Source organism: Heptranchias perlo, unplaced genomic scaffold (genome assembly GCF_035084215.1).
Source record: "Heptranchias perlo isolate sHepPer1 unplaced genomic scaffold, sHepPer1.hap1 HAP1_SCAFFOLD_49, whole genome shotgun sequence".
In the NCBI taxonomy this organism is placed as follows: domain Eukaryota; kingdom Metazoa; phylum Chordata; class Chondrichthyes; order Hexanchiformes; family Hexanchidae; genus Heptranchias; species Heptranchias perlo.
Genome location: NW_027139505.1, coordinates 6,874,624 through 6,898,953, shown reverse-complemented (window position 1 = coordinate 6,898,953; position 24,330 = coordinate 6,874,624). Strand labels below are relative to the sequence as shown.

General features: G+C 43.6%; 1 long non-coding RNA gene across 2 annotated transcripts in view; it reads right to left on the bottom strand.

The window, feature by feature from the left end:
• LOC137313895 (uncharacterized) overlaps positions 1–24,330 on the bottom strand; it is a 67,028-nt gene that overhangs the window by 38,953 nt on the left and 3,745 nt on the right. Inside the window, exons 3-6 of one of the 2 annotated variants that reach the window (XR_010961106.1) lie at positions 17,467–17,751; positions 16,138–16,251; positions 13,842–13,937; positions 10,154–10,319 (exon numbers count right to left, since the gene is read on the bottom strand). This is a non-coding gene — a long non-coding RNA (uncharacterized lncRNA). The remainder of the gene's footprint in view (positions 1–10,153; positions 10,320–13,841; positions 13,938–16,137; positions 16,252–17,466; positions 17,752–24,330) is intronic. The other variant, XR_010961107.1, reaches the window with a different exon arrangement.

Below are 24,330 nucleotides of genomic sequence, written 5' to 3'. Positions count from 1 at the left end.
GTAGAGGGAGCTTCACTCTCCATCTAACCCTTGCTGTAACTGCCCTGGGAGATTTTGATTGGACAGTGTAGATGTCGATTGACCAGAGACCCATGTGAAGCTGGCAGTATAATTCGATGCTGCTGGATGAACCTGCTCTGGCATTAGTAACTGTCTCAAAATCAGTACTTACTGAACAAAATTCTTTCGGTTCAAAATCTCTGATTATGATCCAAACATCGCTCTTATCATAGAAGAATAAAGAAAATATAAGAAATATTTAACTGTGTCGGGGAGCAGGGATAAAACATGTTCCACCTTCTGTCTCTCTCTCTGCCTCTGCCTAATCCCTAAGTATCGTTCTCTCTCACTATTTCTCTCTTGACAAATTCATCTTTCTCTGCCTCTGATTTCTCTGCCTCTGATTTCTCTGCCTCTGTTTATTTATCTCTGGCCCTGTCACTCCCTGCCTCGTTCTCTGTCTTTCATTCACCTTTACAGGATCTCTCTTTTCTTTCTCTCAATCTCTCTCTCTCTCTACCTCTCGCTTATTTCACTCTGCCTGGTCTCTCTATCACTTCCTGCCTTCCTCTCTTCTCCATCACTCGTTCCCCCTTTTTGCCTAGCTTTCATTCCCCCTCACTCAATCTGTATTGCTCCTCTCTCTTCTCTCTGCCTTATTGTCTCTCACCACCTATGCAGCTTTCCTGTCTCTCACTCCTCTTTCTCTCTCTGCCTCATTCTTTTCCTTTCCATCTCTGCTGCTGTACCTTCCCTCCCTTCTTTTTATCACTCTGCCTCATTCTCTCTCTCCTACACTCTCTTCTCTCTCTCTCGAAGTCTTTCCCTCTCTCACTTATTTCCACCTGTCACTGTTTCCTATCTGTCTCTCACTTACCCACTTTCTCTCTCTGTCCATGTCTTCATTCTAAGTTAAGATCCCTGATGCAACAAGACTATCCCAACACAAGCACTTTCGCACTGATCCCAGCCTGTACTTTTCATGAGCTGATCACAGTTTCTGCAAACCTAGTTCGCAAATGAGCTGCTCAGGATGTGCAAGGCCCACCAGTGGGCTGGAGACTAGCAAGATTGTGCCGTTGCTCGAGAGGGAAGCCTGCTTTTGGTTCTAACTTCTGCTGCACCTCTGCCTCCACATCTCATGCCGCCTCGATTCCTGAACTAATTTTATTGCCTTCCATCTAAAGTTGACATATAAACACTCTTCTTTATCCATGAATTATCCATGCCTCTGATTTGCTTCTCTCTGTAAATCTTCTGGACATTGTTTTTCCTTATTTTTGACTGCTTGTCTCTGTAACTGAATCTGTTTATTCATTTTCGAATTTGAAATTGTGGACCAGCTCGCAAACAATACCTGCTGTTCTGCGAAGCGTATTTCCACAAACAGAGATGAATCAATGGAGCAGGAATTAACCGACTCATCCTTCATTGCACCTCCTCTCAGGCATGTGTATATTTCCTTAGGTAAGGAGACCAAAACTGTACATAGTACTCCAGGTGTGATCTCACCAGAGCCCTTTACAATTGCAGCAAGTCCTCCATACTATTTTAATCCATCCCCCTTGCAATAAAGCTAACATATCATTTGCCTTCCTAATTGATTGTCGTACCTGCATGCTGACTTTCTATGATTCACCTACAAGGACACCCAAATCACTTTTAAATACCTATATAAGCACACGAGGGAGAAATGAATAGAAGGGTATGCTGATAGGGTTGGATGAAGCAGGGTGGAGGAGAGATAGAACAGGAGTTAAAGTTTAAAATTGGGTTAAGGCCAATTTTACTAAGCTGTGAAGTGATTGAGCAAAAGTGGAATGGAAACAGCGAGCTGAAGGTAAATTAGTGTCAGAACAGTCGGAGACAATAAAAGGGGAGATTCAAGGGTCCCCTGCGGTCATCTCCCTCCAAAACAGGTATACCGTTTTGGATACTGTTGGCGGAGATGGCTCACCAGGGGAAGGTGGCAGTGGCCAGGTTCATGGCACCGTGGCTGGCTCTGCTGCACAGGAGGGCAGGAAAAAGAGTGGCAGAGCTATAGTGATAGGGGACTCGATTGTAAGGGGAATAGACAGGCGTTTCTGCGGACGCAACCGAGACTCCAGGATGGTATGTTGCCTCCCTGGTGCAAGGGTCAAGGATGTCTCGGAGCGGCTGCAGGACATTCTGGAGGGGGAGGGTGAACAGCCAGTTGTCGTGGTGCATATAGGCACCAACGATATAGGTAAAAAACAGGATGAGGTCCTACAAGCTGAATTTAGGGAGTTAGGAGTTAAACTAAAGAGTAGGACCTCAAAGGTAGTAATCTCAGGATTGCTACCAGTGCCACGGGCTAGTCAGAGTAGGAATGACAGGATAGCTAAGATGAATACGTGGCTTGAGAGATGGTGCAAGAGGGAGGGATTCAAATTCCTGGGACATTGGAACCGGTTCTGGGGGAGGTGGGACCAGTACAAATTGGACGGTCTGCATCTGGGCAGGACTGGAACCAATGTCCTAGGGGGAGTGTTTGCTAGTGCTGTTGGGGAGGGTTTAAACTAATGTGGCAGGGGGATGGGAACCGATGCAGGAAGTCAGTGGGAAATAAAGTGGTGACAGAAACAAAAGGCAGTAAGGGAGAGTGTACAGAACATGACCGGACAGATGGTCTGAGAAAGCAGGGCAAAGACCAAGGGAAGACTAGATTAAACTGCATTTATTTCAATGCAAGAAGTCTGATGGGCAAGGCAGATGAACTCAGGGCATGGATGGGTACATGGGACTGGGATGTTATAGCTATTACTGAAACATGGCTAAGGGAGGGGCAGGACTGGCAGCTCAATGTTCCAGGGTACAGATGCTATAGGAAAGATAGAGCAGGAGGTAAGAGAGGAGGGGGAGTTGCGTTCTTGATTAGGGAGAACATCACGGCAGTAGTGAGAGGGGATATATCCGAGGGTTCGCCCACTGAGTCCATATGGGTAGAACTGAAAAATAAGAAGGGAGAGATCACTTTGATAGGATTGTACTACAGACCCCCAAATAGTCAACGGGAAATTGAGGAGCAAATATGTAAGGAGATTACAGACAGCTGCAAGAAAAATAGGGTGGTAATAGTAGGGGACTTTAACTTTCCCAACATTGACTGGGACAGCCATAGCATTCGGGGCTTGGATGGAGAGAAATTTGTTGAGTGTATTCAGGAGGAATTTCTCATTCAGTATGTGGATGGCCCGACTAGAGAGGGGGCAAAACTTGACCTCCTCTTGGGAAATAAGGAAGGGAAGGTGACAGAAGTGTTAGTGAGGGATCACTTTGGGACCAGTGATCATAATTCCATTAGTTTTAAGATAGCTATGGAGAAGGATAGGTCTGGCCCAAAAGTTAAAATTCTAAATTGGGGAAAGGCCAATTTTGATGGTATTAGACAGGAACTTTCAGAAGTTGATTGGGAGAGTCTGTTGGCAGGCAAAGGGACGTCTGGTAAGTGGGAGGCTTTCAAAAGTGTGTTAACCAGGGTTCAGTGTAAGCACATTCCTTATAAAGTGAAGGGCAAGGCTGGTAGAAGTAGGGAACCTTGGATGACTCGGGAGATTGAGGCACTAGTCAAAAATAAGAAGGAGGCATATGACACGCATAGGCAGCTGGGATCAAGTGGATCCCTTGAAGAGTATAGAGATTGCCGGAGTAGAGTTAAGAGAGAAATCAGGAGGGCAAAAAGGGGATATGAGATTGCTTTGGCAGATCAGGCAAAGGTGAATCCAAAGAGCTTCTACAAATACATAAAGGGCAAAAGGGTAACAAGGGAGAGAGTAGGGCCTCTTAAGGATCAACAAGGTCATCTATGTGCGGAACCACAAGAGATGGGTGAGATCCTGAATGAATATTTCACATCGGTATTTACGGTTGAGAAAGGCATGGATGTTAGGGAACTTGGGGAAATAAATAGTGATGTCTTGAGGAGTGTACATATTACAGAGAGGGAGGTGCTGGAAGTCTTAACGCGCATCAAGGTAGATAAATCTCCGGGACCTGATGAAATGTATCCCAGGACGTTATGGGAGGTTAGGGAGGAAATTGCGGGTCCCCTAGCAGAGATATTTGAATCATCCACCGCTACAGGTGAGGTGCCTGAAGATTGGAGGGTAGCAAATGTTGTGCCTTTGTTTAAGAAGGGCGGCAGGGAAAAGCCTGGGAACTACAGACCAGTGAGCCTGACATCTGTAGTGGGTAAGTTGTTAGAGGGTATTCTGAGGGACAGAATCTACAGGCATTTGGAGAGGCAGGGACTAATTAGGAACAGTCAGCATGGTTTTGTGAGAGGAAAATCATGTCTCACGAATTTGATTGAGTTTTTTGAAGGGGTAACCAAGAAGATAGATGAGGGCTGTGCAGTAGACGTGGTCTACATGGACTTCAGCAAAGCATTTGACAAGGTACCGCATGGTAGGTTGTCACATAAGGTTAAATCTCATGGGATCCAAGGTGAGGTAGCCAATTGGATACAAAATTGGCTTGACGACAGAAGACAGAGGGTGGTTGTCGAGGGTTGTTTTTCAAACTGGATGCCTGTGTCCAGCGGTGTGCCTCAGGGATCGGTGCTGGGTCCGCTGTTATTTGTTATTTATATTAATGATTTGGATGAGAATTTAGGAGGCATGGTTAGTAAGTTTGCAGATGACACCAAGATTGGTGGCATTGTGGACAGTGAAGAAGGTTATCTAGGATTGCAACGGGATCTTGATAAATTGGGCCAGTGGGCCGATGAATGGCAGATGGAGTTTAATTTAGATAAATGTGAGGTGATGCATTTTGGTAGATCGAATCGGGCCAGGACCTACTCCGTTAATGGTAGGGCGTTGGGGAGAGTTATAGAACAAAGAGATCTAGGAGTACAGATTCATAGCTCCTTGAAAGTGGAGTCACAGGTGGATAGGGTGGTGAAGAAGGCATTCAGCATGCTTGGTTTCATTGGTCAGAACATTGAATGCAGGAGTTGGGATGTCTTGTTGAAGTTGTACAGGGCATTGGTGAGGCCACACTTGGAGTACTGTGTACAGTTCTGGTCACCCTATTATAGAAAGGATATTATTAAACTAGAAAGAGTGCAGAAAAGATTTACTAGGATGCTACCGGGACTTGATGGTTTGACTTACAGGGAGAGGTTAGACAGACTGGGACTTTATTCCCTGGAGAGTAGGAGGTTAAGGGGTGATCTTATAGAAGTCTATAAAATAATGAGGGGCATAGATAAGGTCGATAGTCAAAATCTTTTCCCAAAGGTAGGGGAGTCTATAACGAGGGGGCACAGATTTAAGGTGAGAGGGGAGAGATACAAAAGGATCCAGAGGGGCAATTTTTTCACTCAAAGGGTGGTGAGTGTCTGGAACGAGCTGCCAGAGGCAGTAGTAGAGGCGGGTACAATTTTGTCTTTTAAAAAGCATTTGGACAGTTACATGGGGAAGATGGGTATCGAGGGATATGGGCCAAGTGCAGGCAATTGGGACTAGCTTAATGGTATAAACTGGGCGACATGGACATGTTGGGCCGAAGGGCCTGTTTCCATGTTGTAACTTCTATGATTCTATGATTAAATGTGTCGCCACAAAGATAAAGGGTGGGACTGCCAAATCAAGAGCCTCCTGGATGACAAGGAGCATACTGGGTAAGATAAAGCAAAAAAGGGAAGCTTATGTCAGACACCAAGACCTCAATACTGCAGAAAGCCCAGAGGAGTATAGAAAGTAAAATGAAATTAATAAGATGAAATTAGAAAGGAAATTCGGAAATCAAAGAAAAATAGCGGCAATTAAAATTAAGGAAAACCCAATAATATTTTACAAATGCATAAAGAGCTAGAGGATAACGAAGGAAAAATACGGGCTATTCGAGATCAAAAAGTTACCCTCTGTGTGGAGGTGGAAAATGTGGGACTGGTTCTGAATGAATACTTTGCTCCTGTCTTCACAAAGGAGAGGAATGATGCAGGAATTGAAGTTAAGGAGGAGTGTGAAATATTGGATGGGGTAAACATAGTGAGAGAGGAAATATTCAGGAGAGTGACATCTTTGAAAGGAGATAATCACTAGACCCGGATGAAATGTATCCCAGTCTGTTAAGAGAAACAATGGAGGCAATAGCGGAGGTTCGAACCATCCTTTTCCAATCGTCCCTGGCTACAGGTGTGTGCCAGAGGATTGGAGGACTGCTAAAGCTGTACCATTGTTTAAAAAGGGAGAAAGAGATAGAGAGAATAATATATCCAGTCAGTCTAACATCGGTGATGGGCAAATTATTGGAATCGATTCTGAGGGATAACATAAACCGTCATTTACAAAGGCATGGGTTAATGAAGGGCATTCAGCATGTATTTGTTAAGGTAGGGTCGTGTCTGACTAACTTGATTGAATTTTTTGAGCAGGTCACAAGAAAGGTCGATGAGGGTAACACGTTTGATCTCGTGTACATGGATTTCAGCAAAGCTTTTGACAAAGTCCCACATGGCAGACTGGTCGAAAAAGTACAAACCCATATGATCCCATGGAGAGTGATTGATTGGATCCAAAATTCGCTCGGTCGCAGGAAGTGGAGGGTGATGGTGGACGGGTGTTTTTGCTGCTCGAAGGCTGTTTCCAGTGCTGTTCCGCAAGGCTCAGTAATAGGTCCGTTGCTTTTTGTAGTGTATAGTAATGGTTTGGACTTGAATGTGGTGGGCTTGATCAAGAAGTTTGCAGGTGATACATAAATTGTAGTTGTCAGTGAGGAGAAAAGCTTTCGAGTGCAGGAAGATATCAATGGACTGGTAAGGTGGGCAGAAAAATGGCAAATTGAATTCAATGCAGCGAAGTGTGAAATAATGCATTTGGGGAAGGCAAACATACCAAGGGAATAAACAATAAATGGGAGGATACTGAGAGTTTTAGGGGAACAAAGGGACCTTGGAGTGCATATCCAAAGATCCCTGAAGGTAGATAAGGTGGTTAAGAGGCATATGGAATACATTTCTTTATTAGCAGAGGCATAGAATATTAGATCAGGGACGTTATGATAGAATGTATCAATCATTGATTAGGCCACAGCTTGAATGCTGCATACAGTTCAGGTCACACATTACAGGAAAGATGTGATTGCACTAGAGAGGGTACAAAGGAGATTTATGAGGATATTGACATGGCTTGAAAATTTTAGTCATGAGAAAAGATTGGATCGACTGGGATTGTTTTCTTTGGAACAAAGGAGGCTGAGGGGATATAATATAATGATGGGACTAGATAGACTGGATGGAGATTACTTATTTCCATCAGCAGAGATGTCAGTGCCAGGAGACATAGATTTAAAGCTATTGGTGGAAGGATTAGAGTGGAGTTGAGGACAAAAGACTTCACCGAGAGGGTGGTGGGGATCTGGACCTCACTGCCTGAAACGGTGGTAGAGGCAGAAACTCTCAACTCATTTAAAATCACTTGGATGAACACTTGAAGTGCCGCAACCTACAGGGCTATGGACAAACTGCTAGAAAGTTGGATTATGCTGGATATCTCTTTGCCGCCCGGCACAGGCTCAATGGGCCGAACGACCTCCTTCTGTGCTTTAACTTTCTATGATTCTATACCTTTATGTTTGTGTATGTGTTTGTCTGCAAATGTGCCTTGATGTATGTGTATGTGCCTTTATGTGTGTGTTTGCCTGTATGTGTATGTATGTGTATGTGTGTGTATGTCCCTTTATGTGTTTGTATGTGTATGCGTATATGTGGCTTTATGTTTGTGTATATGTGTGTATGTGCCCGTATGTGTGTATGTGCCTTTATGTGTGTGTATGTGCCTGTATGAGTGCATGTTTGTGTGCAAGTGTATGTCATAGAGTAATAGAGTTATACAGCACGGATAGAGGCCCTTCGTGTCCGCGCCGGCCATCAAGCCCTGTCTGCTCTAATCCCATATTCCAGCATTTGGTCCGTAGCCTTGTATGCTATGGCATTTCAAGTGCTCATCCAAATGCTTCTTGAATGTTGTGAGGGTTCCTGCCTCCACAACCCATTCAGGCAGTCAATTCCAGACTCCAACCACCCTCTGGGTGAAAAAGGTCTTTCTCAAATCCCCTCTAAACCTCCCGCCTTTTACCTTGAATCTATGTCCCCTTGTTATAGAACCCTCAACGAAGGGAAAAAGCTCCTTAGTATCCATCCTATCTGTGCCCCTCATAATTTTGTACACCTCAATCATGTCTCCCCTCAGCCTCCTCTGCTCCAAGGAAAACAAACCCAATCTTCACAGTCTCTCTTCATAGCTGAAGCGCTCCAGCCCTGGAAACATCCTGGTGAATCTCCTCTGCACCCTCTCCAAAGCGATCACATCCTTCCTGTAGTGTGGCGACCAGAACTGCACACAGTACTCCAGCTGTGGCCTAACGAGTGTTTTATACAGCTCCATCATAACCTCCTTGCTCTTGTATTCTATGCCTCTGCTAATAAAGGCAAGTATCCCATATGCCTTCTTTACCACCTTATCTATCTGTTCCGCCGCCTTCAGGGATCTGTGAACTTGCACACCAAGATCCCTCTGACCCTCTGTTTTGCCTAGGGTCCTCCCATTCATTGTGTATTCCCTTGCCTTGTTAGTCCCTCCAAAGTGCATCACCTCGCACTTTTCCGGGTTAAATTCCATTTGCCACTGTTCCGCCCATCTGACCAACCCATCTATTTCGTCCTGCAGACTGAGGCTATCCTCCTCGCTATTTACCACCCTACCAATTTTTGTATCATCAGCGAACTTACTGATCATACCTTTTACATTCATATCCAAGTCATTAATGTAGACCACAAACAGCAAGGGACCCAGCACCAATCCCTGTGGTACCCCACTGGCCACAGGCTTCCAGTCACAAAAACAACCTTCGACCATCACCCTCTGCCTTCTGCCACTAAGCCAGTTTTGTATCCAAAGTGCCAAGGCACCCTGGATTCCATGGGCTCGTACCTTCTTGACCAGTCTCCTGTGGGGGACTTTATCGAAGGCCTTACTGAAATCCATGTATACCACATCCACTGCGTTACCCTAATCCACACGCCCAGTCACCCCCTCAAAAAATTCAATCAAATTAGTCAGACATGATCTTCCCTTGACAAAGCCATGTTGACTATGCCTGATTCATCCTTGCTTCTCCAAGTGGAGACTAATTGTGTCCTTCAGAATTTTTTCCAATAATTTTCCTACCACTGATGTTAGTCTCACTGGCCTGTAGTTCCCCGGTTTTTACCTAATCCCTATGTGACTTTATGTGCATATGTGTATATGTGTATGTTTGTGTTTGTGCACTTATGTGTGTGTCTGTGCCTTTCTATGTGTGTATATGCGTGTGTACGTGTGTATGTGCCTGTATTTAAAATCACTTGGATGAGCACTTGAAGTGCCGCAACCTACAGGGCTATGGCCAAGATTTCCACCATCTGCAGGTGGTGTTAGTTCGACCGTCCATTACAACCCTGCCACATTTTCACGTCCATTCACCTCGATTCCATTAAAATTAATTGACAGAATTTTATGGGCTGATGGCATGCAATTTCCTAAAGTGCTCTCCCGGGGAGTGACGCTCCACCGCAAGTTCGACTGTCCGGATTGTGAGTCCGCTGAAGGCAAAATTAACCCCCGGTGATGAATGGGGGAGAACTAAACCCTGCCCTGCCTCGGTTGCGCGCTCTCCACAGTTTGTTTGGTTAGTTTCCCTGTTCGGGTCTTAGGCATTTTAACATTTTTGTTCTTGAAATGTCTCTCATTTACTCCGCAGACATTTTCATGTCACCTCTCAGTTCCTTAATTTCATGAACTGGATTCCAGTTCAGTCAACTCATGAAATTCCCTTCAACTCCTGTGTGTCGCCTCCGATCTGCCCTTTTCCCAGTTCCACTAAAACTGTTTTACTTTGTTTTCGGTTCACTCAAGAGTTGTATCCGAACCATTACCCTGCCCTGTGTGCAGATGCTGACCGATCCGCTGGGTGTTTTCACCGCTGCCTTTCATTGTTTCAGATTCACCATAAATGCAGTTTGATCCATTTCTTTACCGTTTGGCCTGTTTCTCTTCTGTTACCTTCTATGATTCTAAGTTTTGATATCCTGTTAGTTCTGTGATGTTTAAATAATCCAAACTCATCCCGTTCTCCTCCTACTTACCCGATGTTCTTGTCCACTGAAATGCCTCTCGTGTGTTGACAACGTGCTGACTCCGTCCACCCCTTCTTCAACTGCCTGTTCTGGTCTGTCCCGATAGAATTTCGTCAACTGGAACAGTTGGTAACGGTCACACTTTGTCAAGACCTCAGTGATCGCAGTGTTCGGTCTGTGAACAACAATGGAGAAAACTAAACACATTATCGACCTGACATCCGATCGGTTACATTTCCTCTTACACCAAACGGGTGCCGCCTCCTGTGAGCCACGTTATCAAATACCTTCTGAAAATCCATATTTTTTTTTATTTTTTTTATTCGTTCACGGGATGTGGGTGGCGCTGGCAAGGCCGGCATTTATTGCCCATCCCGAATTGCCCTCGAGAAGGTGGTGGTGAGCCGCCTTCTTGAACCGCTGCAGTCCGTGTGGTGAAGGTTCTCCCACAGTGCTGTTCGGAAGGGAGTTCCAGGATTTTGACCCAGCGACAATGAAGGAACGGCGATGTATTTCCAAGTCGGGATGGTGACTTGGAGGGGAACGTGCAGGTGGTGTTGTTCCCATGCGCCTGCTGCCCTTGTCCTTCTAGGTGGTAGAGGTCGCGGGTTTGGGAGGTGCTGTCGAAGAAGCCTTGGCGAGTTGCTGCAGTGCATCCTGTGGATGGTGCACACTGCAGCCACAGTGCGCCGGTGGTGAAGGGAGTGAATGTTTCTGGTGTTGGATGGGGTGCCAATCAAGCGGGCTGCTTTATCTTGGATGGTGTCGAGCTTCTTGAGTGTTGTTCGAGCTGCACTCATCCAGGCAAGTGGAGAGTATTCCATCACACTCCTGACTTGTGCCTTGTAGATGATGGAAAGGCTTTGGGGAGTCAGGAGGTGAGTCACTCGCCGCAGAATACCCAGCCTCTGACCTGCTCTCGTAGCCACAGTATTTATATGGCTGGTCCAGTTAAGTTTCTGGTCAATGGTGACCCGCAGGATGTTGATGGTGGGGGATTCGGCGATGGTAATGCCGTTGAATGTCAAGGGGAGGTGGTTAGACTCTCTCTTGTTGGAGATGGTCATTGCCTGGCACTTATCTGGCGCGAATGTTACTTGCCACTTATCAGCCCAAGCCTGGATGTTGTCCAGGTCTTGCTGCATGCAGGCTCGGACAGCTTCATTATCTGATGTGTTGCGAATGGAACTGAACACTGTGCAGTCATCAGCGAACATCCCCATTTCTGACCTTATGATGGAGGGAAGGTCATTGATGAAGCAACTGAAGATGGTTGGGCCGAGGACACTGCCCTGAGGAACTCCTGCAGCAATGCCCTGGGGCTGAGATGATTGGCCTCCAACAACCACTACCATATTCCTTTGTGCTCGGTATGACTTCAGCCACTGGAGAGTTTTCCCCCTGATTCCCATTGACTTCAATTTTACTCGGGCTCCTTCGTGCCACACTCGGTCAAATGCTGCCTTGATGTCAAGGGCAGTCACTCTCACCTCACCTCTGGAATTCAGCTCTTTTGTCCATGTTTGGACCAAGGCTGTAATGAGGTCTGGAGCCGAGTGGTCCTGGCGGAACCCAAACTGAGCATCGGTGAGCAGGTTATTGGTGAGTCAGTGCCGCTTGATAGCACAGTCGACGAAACCTTCCATCACTTTGCTGATGATTGAGAGTAGACTGATGGGGCGGTAATTGGCCGGATTGGATTTGTCCTGCTTTTTGTGGACAGGACATACCTGGGCAATTTTCCACATTGTCGGGTGGATGCCAGTGTTGTAGCTGTACTGGAACAGCTTGGCTAGAGGCGCAGCTAGTTCTGGAGCACAAGTCTTCAGCACTACAGCTGGGATGTTGTCGGGGCCCATAGCCTTTGCTGTATCCAGTGCACTCAGCCGTTTCTTGATATCACGTGGAGTGAATCGAATTGGCCGAAGACTGGCTTCCGTGATGGTGGGGATATCGGGAGGAGGCTGAGATGGATTATCCACTCGGCACTTCTGGCTGAAGATGTACCGCATGTGTTACAATCCATTGATCTATATAGTCACGTCTCAATAAGGCGGTATCAAATTTGTCAACTACAATGTCAAATGTCTACAGATAATCCGTTCCAGCCTTGACTGAATCTTAAATGATTCGTCGTGAAATTACAGATTCGAGAAGTTTGCCCACAAATGACGTTGTCGAATTGGTCTCTAGTTATCTGATTGCCACATTCTCCCTGTTTTAACACAGACATGACTTGGTCACTTTCAGTCCACCTGGGTATTTTCATTAACAATTGTGTTCTCAAAAATTGTGAGTTTTGAAAAATTGTGGTCAGAGTCCCTCCGATCTGCTCTCTGACTTCCTTTAACAGCCTCGGGTGCGTTATCTCTGAGCTCAGTGATTAATCCACCTCGGCTATTAAATTCAGAGCCAAATCCTTCTCCACAATTGTCTCGAAATATGGCTCCACATCCTCCTCAGTCTCGCTGAAGATGCTGTATCGACACCTTTGTATGGAATACATTTACTGCAGATAGTTTGATACTGTGATACCTTGATTCTTTGAAACCAACATTTTCACATCTGCCATCAATTTTAGTAACTGAAGGAAATATTTTATTTCGCCCCAAAAGTTCATCCAATCCAGCCCTGTCTGATTGATACCAGATCACATCTCTCAAGAGTCTGACTTTCCAAACGTGTTTGGAATGATTTTTAGATTCACAGTCACAACACACAATCTGAACTCCAATTCACTGGAATGTTGACACGGTCTCGTTTTTTTTAATTTTTAGATATCAAGTTACATCTTCTGTCACTACTTCAAAAACCTCCTTCCTTTTTTCTTGCCAATAACTTTTCACTATTTCATAACTCTTCTGTTCCTGCTCCAACAGTTTTATTATTTCCACTCTCTAGTCTCAGATCCGGATATTTCACACGCTCCAGTCTTATCAGGTGAAACCCTCCCACTGCTCCATATACCCAGTCTGTCAAACCGTTTTTGCTGGTTGGTTCAGATCGTAACCGTCCCTTCCCTTCTTCCTGAAATCACCCTAGTGTCCCAAGAACATGAACCCTTCACTCCTGCTCCAGCCCCGCTGCCACAAATTCACCAGACTCATGTTGTTTTCAGTAAGTGCCCAGTTCAAAACAATTCGGAGTTCACCACCCTGTGGCCTTGTTTTTCAGCCCAGAGCTCAAATTTTAATATTCCCTTTATAAACGTAATTCTAACCGTGTTATACATTCGACCATGACAATTTTCCTCTCTCCTTTCCTTTCCCTGGCACCAGGGCGGCAACGTATCATTTGGACCTGCTCAGGTCTGCAGAAGAGTCTGTGTATTCCCCTGACGATGGAATCTCGCACCACTCTCGCTCTACTATTCCTGTGCCCCACCTGCCTCTCACCTCTCTCCCACTCGGGCTGCCTCCCACTGCTCCCTGGTTTCACACTGTTACTCAGGAAGACCAATCTGAGTGACTGTTTCTATCCACCTGACAGTCCATAAAATCAGGTGTCTATTGGACAGTTCCAATAATGAGATCCCTCCAACTGTGACTGCACTGGCCCGGCAGATGTTCACTCACTTTCGTTTATCAACGCACCATATGCTCGGTTTCTACTTCCTGTTTGAGCAACAGGATCTTGTTCATGATCTGGACCGTTCATCAGGACACAATTGATATTTTAAAGATTGTTCTGAACCTACCGGTGTCTATTCTCATTCTTGTTGAAGATTTTGGATCTTCTCCCCTGTTTGGACCTTCAAGCATGGTGTTGACAGGCGTTCCAAAAATGTGATGCTCTGTAATAAATATATTAATAGGAGGGTTAGACTGAAATATTAAAATGAGAGGGAGGAACGTTGCGTTGTTAAAAGTGATATCAAGTCCCTCCTTCCCCATTAGTACAACAGCTGTTAGCTCAAGGATCGAGCATTTTCCGACTGTTACGATCAACTCTCCACATCAGGTGCGGCGCAGACAGCTGCCCAGTGAAACCCAATGAGTCCCGCTGATCTCCACAACCCAGTTCTCGACGGCCGAGATTCTGCACTGGGAGCACCAATTGGTAAGATTTACTTACGGTGCAGGCCAGCACCAGACTTATTCCTGAGGTAGTGAATATTCTGGAGGGCAATATGGAGCGAGGTGATGAATTAAATGATCCTTCACTCAGTTTTACCCAGTCTGGCGCTATTGTAATATTTTATTCACAGATTTGTTTTTAATATTTTTGATTTGTTGAGTTTTGATGTTAAATTCTGTGATTTCATGCATCTGATATCTATCGACACACCCAAATGGAGCTGGGTGTGATTTCTCAACTCTCGATGGGTACTGCCATTGTCCGTATATTCATGGAGATGTGATTTGGTTGGTGGTTACATTTGGATATATTTACCATATCTCTCATGGTATCAGGACCTGACTAAAGAGCACTGTAGGAGGTGAGGAATTTTACACCGTTCTACGAATATTAACACTAATGTATAATGTTATGAATTGTGTAACTTTAAACAGGTGCTGCACATTTATTGTTGGACTGTTTGTCGGGGTCTTACAATCTCAGAAAAAAACACAAATATATAAGTTGTGGATTCGACTGTTATTTTACTATCATAATTGTCCACTTGTGCGTGTGCCTCCCTCTGTGTGCGCACAGGCAAGAGCAACTAATCAAACTATCAGTCACTGTACTATCCTTTCCACACTGTGGAAATGTAAAAGCGATTAATCTCAGTCAGTAATTTCTTCAAACTATGGTTGAAGTTATTCGCTGACACTTGTGTGATAACAAGATTAAATTGTGCAGTTACTCTTTTTGTCAAATTAGTGATGGACTTTCCTAACTTTTGGTAATTTCAATAGTTACTTTTTATATAAAGATTAATGATGGACCATCCGACCTGTTGGTAATTTCAGTCGATGCTTTTTATGTAGAGATTATGATGGTCACTCCGAGCTGTTTGTAATTTCAGTCGTTACTTCTATATAAAGAATAGTGATGGACCCTCCTCCTTGTTGGTATTTTGAGGAGTTACTTTTTATATTAATATAAGTGATGCACCCAAGTGACGCTCCTACCTGTTGGTAAATTGAATTGTTACTTTTCATAAAAAGTTTAGTGTTGACTCTTCTGCCTGTTGGTAATTTCAGTTGTTACTTTTTTGGATAAAGATTCGTGATGGACCCTCCTCCCTGTTGGTAATTTCAGGATTTACTTTTTATCTGAAGTTTAGTGATGGACCCTCCTCCCTGTTGGTAATTTTAGTGGTTACTTTTTATATTATGCTTCGTGATGGACCCTCCTCCATATTGGTAATTTCAGTCGTTACTTTTTTATCTAAAAATTAGTGATGGATCCTTCGACCTGTTGTTAATTTCAGTAGTTACTTTTTAGAAAAAAAATAAAGATTAGTGATGGACCACCCTCCCTGTTGGTAATTTTACTTCATACTTTTTATATAAAGATTAGTAATTGATGCTCCTAGCTTTTGGTAATTTCAGTAGTAACGTTTTATGTAAGGTTTAGTGTTGGACCCTCCTTCCTGTTGTTAATTTCAGTCGTTACAATTACGTAAAGATTAGTGATGGACCCCACTATATGTTGGCAATTTCAGGAGTTACTTGTTATATAAAGATTAGTGATGGATCCTGCTACCTGTTAGTAATTTGACTTTGTACTTTATATATAAAGATTAGTGATGGACCCTCCTACTTGTTGGTAATTTCACTAGCAACCTTTGAAATTAAAGTTAATGTTGGACCCTCCTACCTTTTGATAATTTCATTGGTTACTTTCCATATGAAAATTAATGATGGGCCCTCATCCCTGTTGGTAATTTCAGTAGCTACATTTTATATAAAGATACGTGATGGATGCTCCGACCTGTTGGCAATTGCAATAGTAACTTTTTATATAAAGATTAGTGATGGAGCCTCCTTCCTATTGGTAATTCCAGTTGTTACTTTTATATAAAAATTAGTGATGGACACTCCTACCTGTTGGTAATCTTAGTGGTTACTTTTTATATCAAGTTTATTGTTGGACCCTCCTCCATGTTGGTAATTTCAGGCGTTTCCTTTTTATATAAAGATGAGTAATGGACCCTCCACCTGTTGGCAAATGCAGTAGTTATTTTTTATATCATAATTAGTTTTGGCAATTTCAGTAATTACTTTTCATATAAAGATTAGTGATGGACCATGCTCCCTGTTCGTAATGTAAGTGGTTACTGTTTAGACAAAGATTAGTGATGGACCCTTCTCCCTGTTGGTAATTTCAGCATTTGCTTTTTCTTTAACGACGAGTGATGGACCCTCCTCCATGTTGTTAATTTCAGCAGTTACTTTTTATATAAAGATTAGTGATGGAGTCTCCAACCTGTTGGTAAATTGAGTTGTTACTTTTTATATAAAGTTTTGTGATCGGACCTTCCTAACTGTTGATATTAAAAGCAACATCTCAAATTACCACGATTAACGATCAGGAAACACCGATCTGTGTGAGAGATGGTTTCAGCCCTGAACAGGTTTACCTTCAAAACATTCCCGAAGTGTGTTTCTGTCTGAAGGAGCGGCGTCTCTTTCTTCAGTTGAGCCAGTTTAACAAATAACATCCTCAATAAAAAAAATTAGAAAAAAACAGAAGTCCCTGCTCCATTCTCCCATCGAATTCGCATTAAACGAATTAATTATAATGAATCAGGAACAAGTGTTCGCTCCAACTTTGCTCCTATCCTGTGATTGGATCACGTTCAGTCCGGCCTCGGGTAACCATAGGCTGATTTTCCAGGTGCCCGGCAGAGAGCAATAATCGGCCATTGCGAATGTGTTAACCCTTTCCTGAGCTGAACTGTGTGTTCGATCAGTCTTTGATCAGTTCAATAAATTGCACCGGGCACAAAACAGTTCAGTGAGTAAAAAGAGCCACTGTTACAGTTAAAAATAAATGCATATGGAGTGAGAACGGACAGTTTACCACCCCTGTTTACTGAATATCAAATTTTAACATGTGGAGTCGGCAGCGCTGGACTCGGATGGTGCAAATCTCCAGAGTTCGTGTTCCTGCTTTCTTTTCCTATAACCGCTTTAAAATGTGCCTGTGGGCAGATTGGTGGGGTATGAAGGGATAAACCCTGCAATTACCGGTGTAAAATAACCGGCCTTCAGTCAGTGTCTGAGCGAACAAGCAGTGAATTGTTCCATCCGCGAGGAATCGAGAGCTCAGGACGACAGGGGAACATATCTGACCGCGGGAAATCGACTTTAGAAAAGAAGAAGGGGCAGAAAAAGTTAATTAAAAACAAATTGACACTATATTAACCTTACCTTGATACCGCAAGGATTTTCCTTCCATCAATGTCCGTGTCGATTTTGCAAATCATATCCTTGTCATTTCATTGTAATCAATCGAGCACACGTTCTTTGCTTCATTTTTTCAGTTCACAACTTGGGAATTTCATCTGATCCTTGTTATGTGAGATTCAGGGCTCCGCCCTCCGTGAAAGCAGCTGCCAGACATCAGGATGTGTTTCAACACAAACATTCCACATTTCTTTCAGAACAGGGAGCGGCCTTTCTGGTTGAATCAATTCGAACCGGGTTGACAATTCGCTGCAAAGTCAATTGTGAACAAAGTCAGCTATAAATTTTACTTTTTCTCTTCTTGTTCCAGGGAAATTCAGTAAAACAGATACTTTCTCAGAAATAAATTGTTATATTTGTATCAGTGACATTGTTTGCTGAAGACCCATCGATTTTCTAATGTTTGCGCTTCCACCCTGGGGCCAAGAGCCAGTGTTTCGTCAGTGAGCTGAGGAGAGGCTGTTTCTGCAAGTGAGGACATTAACCATTTAACCGCCGAATTAAACTATCACCTCAATCACTGGGGGAATGAGTACTGAGTTTCAACAGTGACATTTATCACAGTAAATGTTCAGCAGATACACCAGTTACATTTTTAAATCCGAAAAAGGACCATTCTTGGAAGAAAGATTGGATTACCCTCATTTTGAGGGTTTTCACAGACAGTAATAAATAGCCCCTCCCCGGGTTGTTAGTTTCCGAAGCGAGAGAGTGTTTGATGACAGATTGTGGTGATAATTCCGAGGGACGGATTGTTGCGAGCAATCCCAGGGACAGATTGTGGTGATAATTGCGAGGGACGGATTGTTGTGATCATTCCCAGGGTCAGATTGTGATGATAATTCCGAGTGGCGGATTGTTGTGATCATTCACAGGGTCAGATTGTGATGATAATTCCGAGTGACGGATTGTTGTGATCAATCCCAGGGATAGATTGTGGTGATAATTCCATGCGGCGGATTGTTGTTATCAATCCCTGTGATAGATTGTGGTGATAATTCAGAGGGACTGATTGTTGTGATCAATCCCAGGGATATATTGCGATATTTCCCCTTTTCTCTCAAATTGACCCCTTGTTTTTTGACCAGGATTGAGGATTCATTCGGGCCGGAGACACAGCCTGAAACGGAGGAAACAATCAATCCCCAACATTTATCTTCATGTGAACTCTCCCTCCACAGCTTGTTTCAATCTATCGCTGATTGAAGCGGAGTTTTATTCATTCTGACAAAAACCTTCAAATGAACGATTCATATAATTAAATACATTGTTAAATGGACAATTTGGGTCAATTCTGGGTTTTCATGGAGTCAGAGTGCATTAAATGAAATTTCCATAATGATAAAAGGATTCCATATGCAATTTCATAGAATTATATAGAACGTGCAGCAAAGAAACAATTCATTCGGTAGAAAAGGTCCATGCTCCACACGAACCTCCTCCCTTCATCTACCCCTATCAGCATATGCATCTATTCCTTTCGCCTCAATGACTTTATTTAACTTCCATTCAATGCCAGTCGCCTCAACTACTCCTTGTGGCAGTGAGTTCCACATTCCAACCACTCTCTGTTTAAAGACATTCCTGCTGAATTCCATATTGGAGTTATTCCTGACTATCTGATATTTATGGTCCCGAGTTCTGGTTTCATCTTCTCTCCGTCCACCGTCGCAAACCGTTAGATAATCCTAAAGACCTCTCACAGGCCACCACTCCATCTTACTTTTGCAAGGGAAAAGAGCCCCATATTGCTCAATCTTTCCTGATAGGTATAACTTCTCAGTTCTGGTGTCGTCCAAGTAGTTATTTTTTGCACTTTCTCCAGTGCCTCCATGTCATTTTTATAATATGGAGACCAGAACTTTTCACAATAATCCAAGTGTGGCCTAACCGGGGTTCTGTACAAATTTAACTTAACTTCTCTGCTTTACAAGTTTATCCTTCGAGAACAAACTCAGTGCTTGATTTGCTGTTTTATGGCCTTATTAACCTGCATCGCTGCAGCTAGTGATTTCTATATCTGTACCACCAGAACCCTCTGCTTCTCAACCCTATTTAGACACTTATTATCCAAGCAGCATGTGGCCCTCTTTTTATCAAACAAAATATAATACCTCACAATCATTAGATACAGAGAAGGCATTTCCTCTGATGGAGGAGTCCAGGACAAAGAGGCACAATATTAAAATTAGCGCTCGGCCGTTCAGGAGTGAAATAATGACGCACTTTGTCGCACAAAGTTTACTGGAAATGTGGAATTCCTTCCTCCGATCCGTCATGGATTTTGGGTCAACTGAAATTTTGAAGACTGAAAGCGGCAGATTTTTTTTTTAGGTAAGGTTATCAAGCGAAATGGATAAAGGGCAGATAAATAGAATTCAGGTATAGAGCAGCCATGATCTAATTAAATGGGAGAACAGATTCGAGGGGCTGAATGGCCTACTCCTGTTCCTATGTTCGTATATGTGCTGGATTATGAATTCCGGCATTTCGTGAATGTTAAGGTTAACCAATGGATTCTGCACAATGGCTTCATCACTGGATGGTTTGTACTTTGCCTTTAAATGGGTGTATCGTAGTATGACAGTAAGTACAGCAAAGGAGGAGTCCATTCTGCCCTTGATGCCTGTGCTGGCTCTTTGAAAGAGCTATCCAATTAGTCCCTTTCCCCTGCTCTTTCCCCATAGCCCTGTAAATTTTTCCCTTCAAGTTTTTATCCAATTCCCCTTTGAAAGTTATTGTTGAATCGCTCCTTTTGCCCCTCTTATTCCCTTTTCTTTCGATCTCCTCTGTTCTTTCTGTATTCAGCCTGGTTCTCAACTGTATTATGAACCTGACATTCGTTACAAGCCTCCGTTTCCTATTTCATTTTAACCTCTATCCCTTTAGTCATCCAGGGAAGTCTAGCTTTGGTTGGCTTTCCTTTCTCCTCGGACGGATGTGTCTACACTGTACCCGAACCAAATGTGCTGTGACTGGCTGGTTTTATTTAAGGCTGAGCTCCATCTGTTCTTAATTTTTCTTATTCGTTCATGGGATGTGGGCAACGCTGGCAGGGCCGGCATTTATTGCCCATCTCAAATTGCCCTTGAGATGGTGGTGGTGAGCCGCCTTCTTGAAGCGCTGCAGTCCGTGTGGTGAACTTCGCAGAATTCCAGGGGAGTAAAGATCAGATAATCGGTGCGAGAGAATGGAAGGTAAACTTTGTTAAATATATTTTAGGAAACACACCTGCTGTTCCAACCTGTGTCCAGTCAGAATTAAACATTGAAACCGTGAATCCAATCTCCGATTTTATTTCAGGGATGGTTAAAAGTTCAGTACAAGAGATTCTGTATCTCGAGATTTTAAATACTAAGTTCCTGAATTTGATGATTTTTGTACCTGCCGGGATGCTAACGTGATGTGTTCAGCATTCTGGATATCAATTCACCACCAACACCTCCCCCCTCGCCCCTGAAAACCCACTTTATCAGAATAATCTTGTTCAGTGGATAACCAGTGAGACAGGTCAGGACATCGCACTCTGTGGCGCCGTTTCGGAGTCTCCGCCTCTGCCGGGCGAGTCACAGCAGTTCTCCCGCACCCACCTGGCAGATCAAGGCAACACTTGTACAGAAGGTTGTATTGATTAATATGTGAGTTTGACAGTGCAGTCCTTCCAACTGATCTGCTTTAACCGCAGCAGTGCACAAACACAGCCTGCCGGCTCCTGGCATTTTATTACTGCATTTTTAAGTTCCCCCTCGACCGTGCTCTATATTGTACCGAGATTGCATGCATTAATCCGGTCCTAAGGCAGATGATTATGGCCTGGATTGTTCCTGTCCGGCATTGCTTTCCTTTCATTCCTGTCGTCACTTGTTTAATGCATTATTTATGTAACAATATCAGGAGAGACTGAACAGGCTGTGGCTCTTTTCTTTATTAAGGAGAAGACTGATAGATGACCTGATAGATGTTATTTTTCATATTCGGAAGGGGTTCCTTTGGGTAAACCTAGAGAGCATGAATCACCTTGACGGCAGTGCAAAACTAGAGGCCATGAATTTCAAATACTTACTGATGAAACCAAGATGGTATTCAGGAGAGACATCTTACTCAGAGAGTGGTGAGAATCTGCAACTCGTTACCACATGGAATGGTTGAGGCGAAAAGTGCAGATGCATTTATGGGGAAGGTAGATAAATACATGAGGGGGCGAGCAATAGAAATATAAATTGATAGGGTGTGATGAAGTAGTGTGGGAGAACGCTCGTGTGGAGCATAAATCCAGGCAAAGACCTGTTGGGCAAATTAGCTGTTCCTGAACTGTAAAATTCTATGTAATTGAATGAATATTTTCATTAAACCAGCTCTTTCATCAACACAGATAGTGCCAGAATTATGAGCCCAATATTGAGCAGGGATACTGTCAGTAATAACAGGGCAATATTGAGCAGAGGTAGTGTCAGTAATATCAGCCCTATATTAAGCACAGATTCTGTCAGTAATACCAGCTATATAATCAAAACAGTCGCCGTCAGTGTAAGAACCCTATAATTCTCACAAATACTGTCGTCATTAAGCTGTATAGAATCAGCATAGATACTGTCGATAATATCAGCTCCATAATCAGTACAGATACTGTCAGTAACATCAGCTCCATAATCAGGACAAGCACTGTCAGTAATATTAGCGCTATATTGAGCACAGACACTGTCAGTAATATCAGCTCCACAAGCAACACAGATACCGTCAGTAATATCAGCGCTATATTGCGCACAGATACAGTCAGTAATATCAGCGCTATATTGCGCATAGACACATTGATTGAGAGGGAAAAATAGATTATGAGAGTGAACTTGCATGGAACATAAAAGCGGACTGTAAAAATTTAGACAAGCGGGAATATGGTATTGAGATGGAGGACAAGCCATGATCCTATTGAATGCAGAGATGGCTCGAAGGGCCGAATGGCCTCCTCCTGCTCCTCTTTACCACGACTCTGTGACTCGGTTGCCGAGATTTCCACCTTCGGCAGGTGGTGTCAGATCAACCGTCCATTACAACCCTGCCACATTTTCACTTCCATTTACCTCGATTCCATTCAAAGTAATTGACAGAATATTATGGACTGATGGAATGCAATTTGCTAAAGTGCTCTCCCGGGGAGTGACGCTCCACCGCAAGTTCGACTGCCCGGATTGTGTGTCCGCTGAAGGCAGAATTAAACCACGGTGATGAATGGGGAGGAACAAAACCCTCCACGGCCTTTGTTTCGCGCTTTCCACAGTTTGTTTGATTAGTTTCCCTGTTCGGGTCTTAGACATTTTCACCATTTCAACATTTTTGTTCTTGAAATGTCTCTCATTTACTCCGCAGGGAATTTTTTCACCTCTCAGATCCTTAATTTCCTGAACTACATTCCAGTTCAGTCAACTCATGAAATTCCCTCTAACTCCTGGTTGTCGCCTCCGATCAGCCCTTTTCTCAGTTCCACTAAAACTGTTGCACTTTCTTTTCGTTCCACTCAAGAGTGGTATCCGAACCATTACCCTGTCCTTTGTGCAGATACTGACCGATCCGCTGGGTATTTTCACCACTGCTTTTCATTGTTTCAAATGTCTACAGTTAATCCGTTCCAGCCATGACTGAATCTTAAATGATTCGGCGTGAAATTGCAGATTCGAGAACTTTGCCCACAAATGACGTTGTTTAATTGGTCTCTCGTTATCTGATTGCCACATTCTCCCTGTTTTAACACAGACATTACTTGGTCTCTTTCAGTCCACCTGGGTATTTTCATTACCAATTGTGTTCTCAAAAATTGTGAGTTTTGAAAAATTGTGGTCAGAGTCCCTCCGATCTGCTCTCTCCATTCCTTTAACAACCTCGGGTGCGTTATCTCTGAGCTCAGTGACTAATCCACCTCGGCTATTAAATTCAGAGCCAAATCCTTCTCTACAGTTGTCTCGAAATATGGCTCCACATCCTCCTCAGTGTCGCTGAAGATGCTGTATCGACACCTTTGTATGGAATACTTTTACTGCAGCTGGTTTGATACTGTGATACCTTGATTCATTGAAACCAACATTTTCACATCTGCCATCATTTTTAGAAACTGAAGAAAATAATTTATATCGTCCCAAAAGTTCATCCAATCCAGCCCTGTCTGATAGATACCAGTTCACATCCCTCAAGAGTCTGACTTTCCAAACGTGTTTGGAATGATTTTGAGATTCACAGGCATAACGCACAATCTGAACTCCAATTCACTGGAATGTTGACACGTTCTCGTTTTGTTAAATTTTTAGATATCAAGTTACATCTTCTGTCACTTCTTCAAATACCTCCTTCCTTTTTTCTTGGTGATCTCTTTTCACTATTTCATAAATCATCTGATCCTGCTCCAACAGTTTTATTATTTCCACTCTCTCGTCTCAGATCCGGATATTTCACACGCTCCAGTCTTATCAGGTGAAAACATCCCACTGTTCCATATACCCAGTCTGTCAAACCGTTTTTGCTGGTTGGTTCAGATCGTAACCGTCCCTTCCCTTCTTCCTGAACTCACCCTAGTGTCCCAAGAACATGAACCCTTCACCCCTGCTCCAGCCCCGCTGCCACAAATTCACCAGACTCATGTTGTCCTCAGTAAGGGCCCAGTGCAATACAATTCGGAGATCACCACCGTGTAGCCTTGTTTATCAGTACAGAACTCAAAATTTAATATTCCTTTTAAAAACGTAATTATAACCGTGTTATTGATTCCGACCATGACTATTTTCCGCTCTCCTTTCCTTTCCAGAGATGGTCACACCTGTTCCAGGAAGTTCTTCCCTCTGG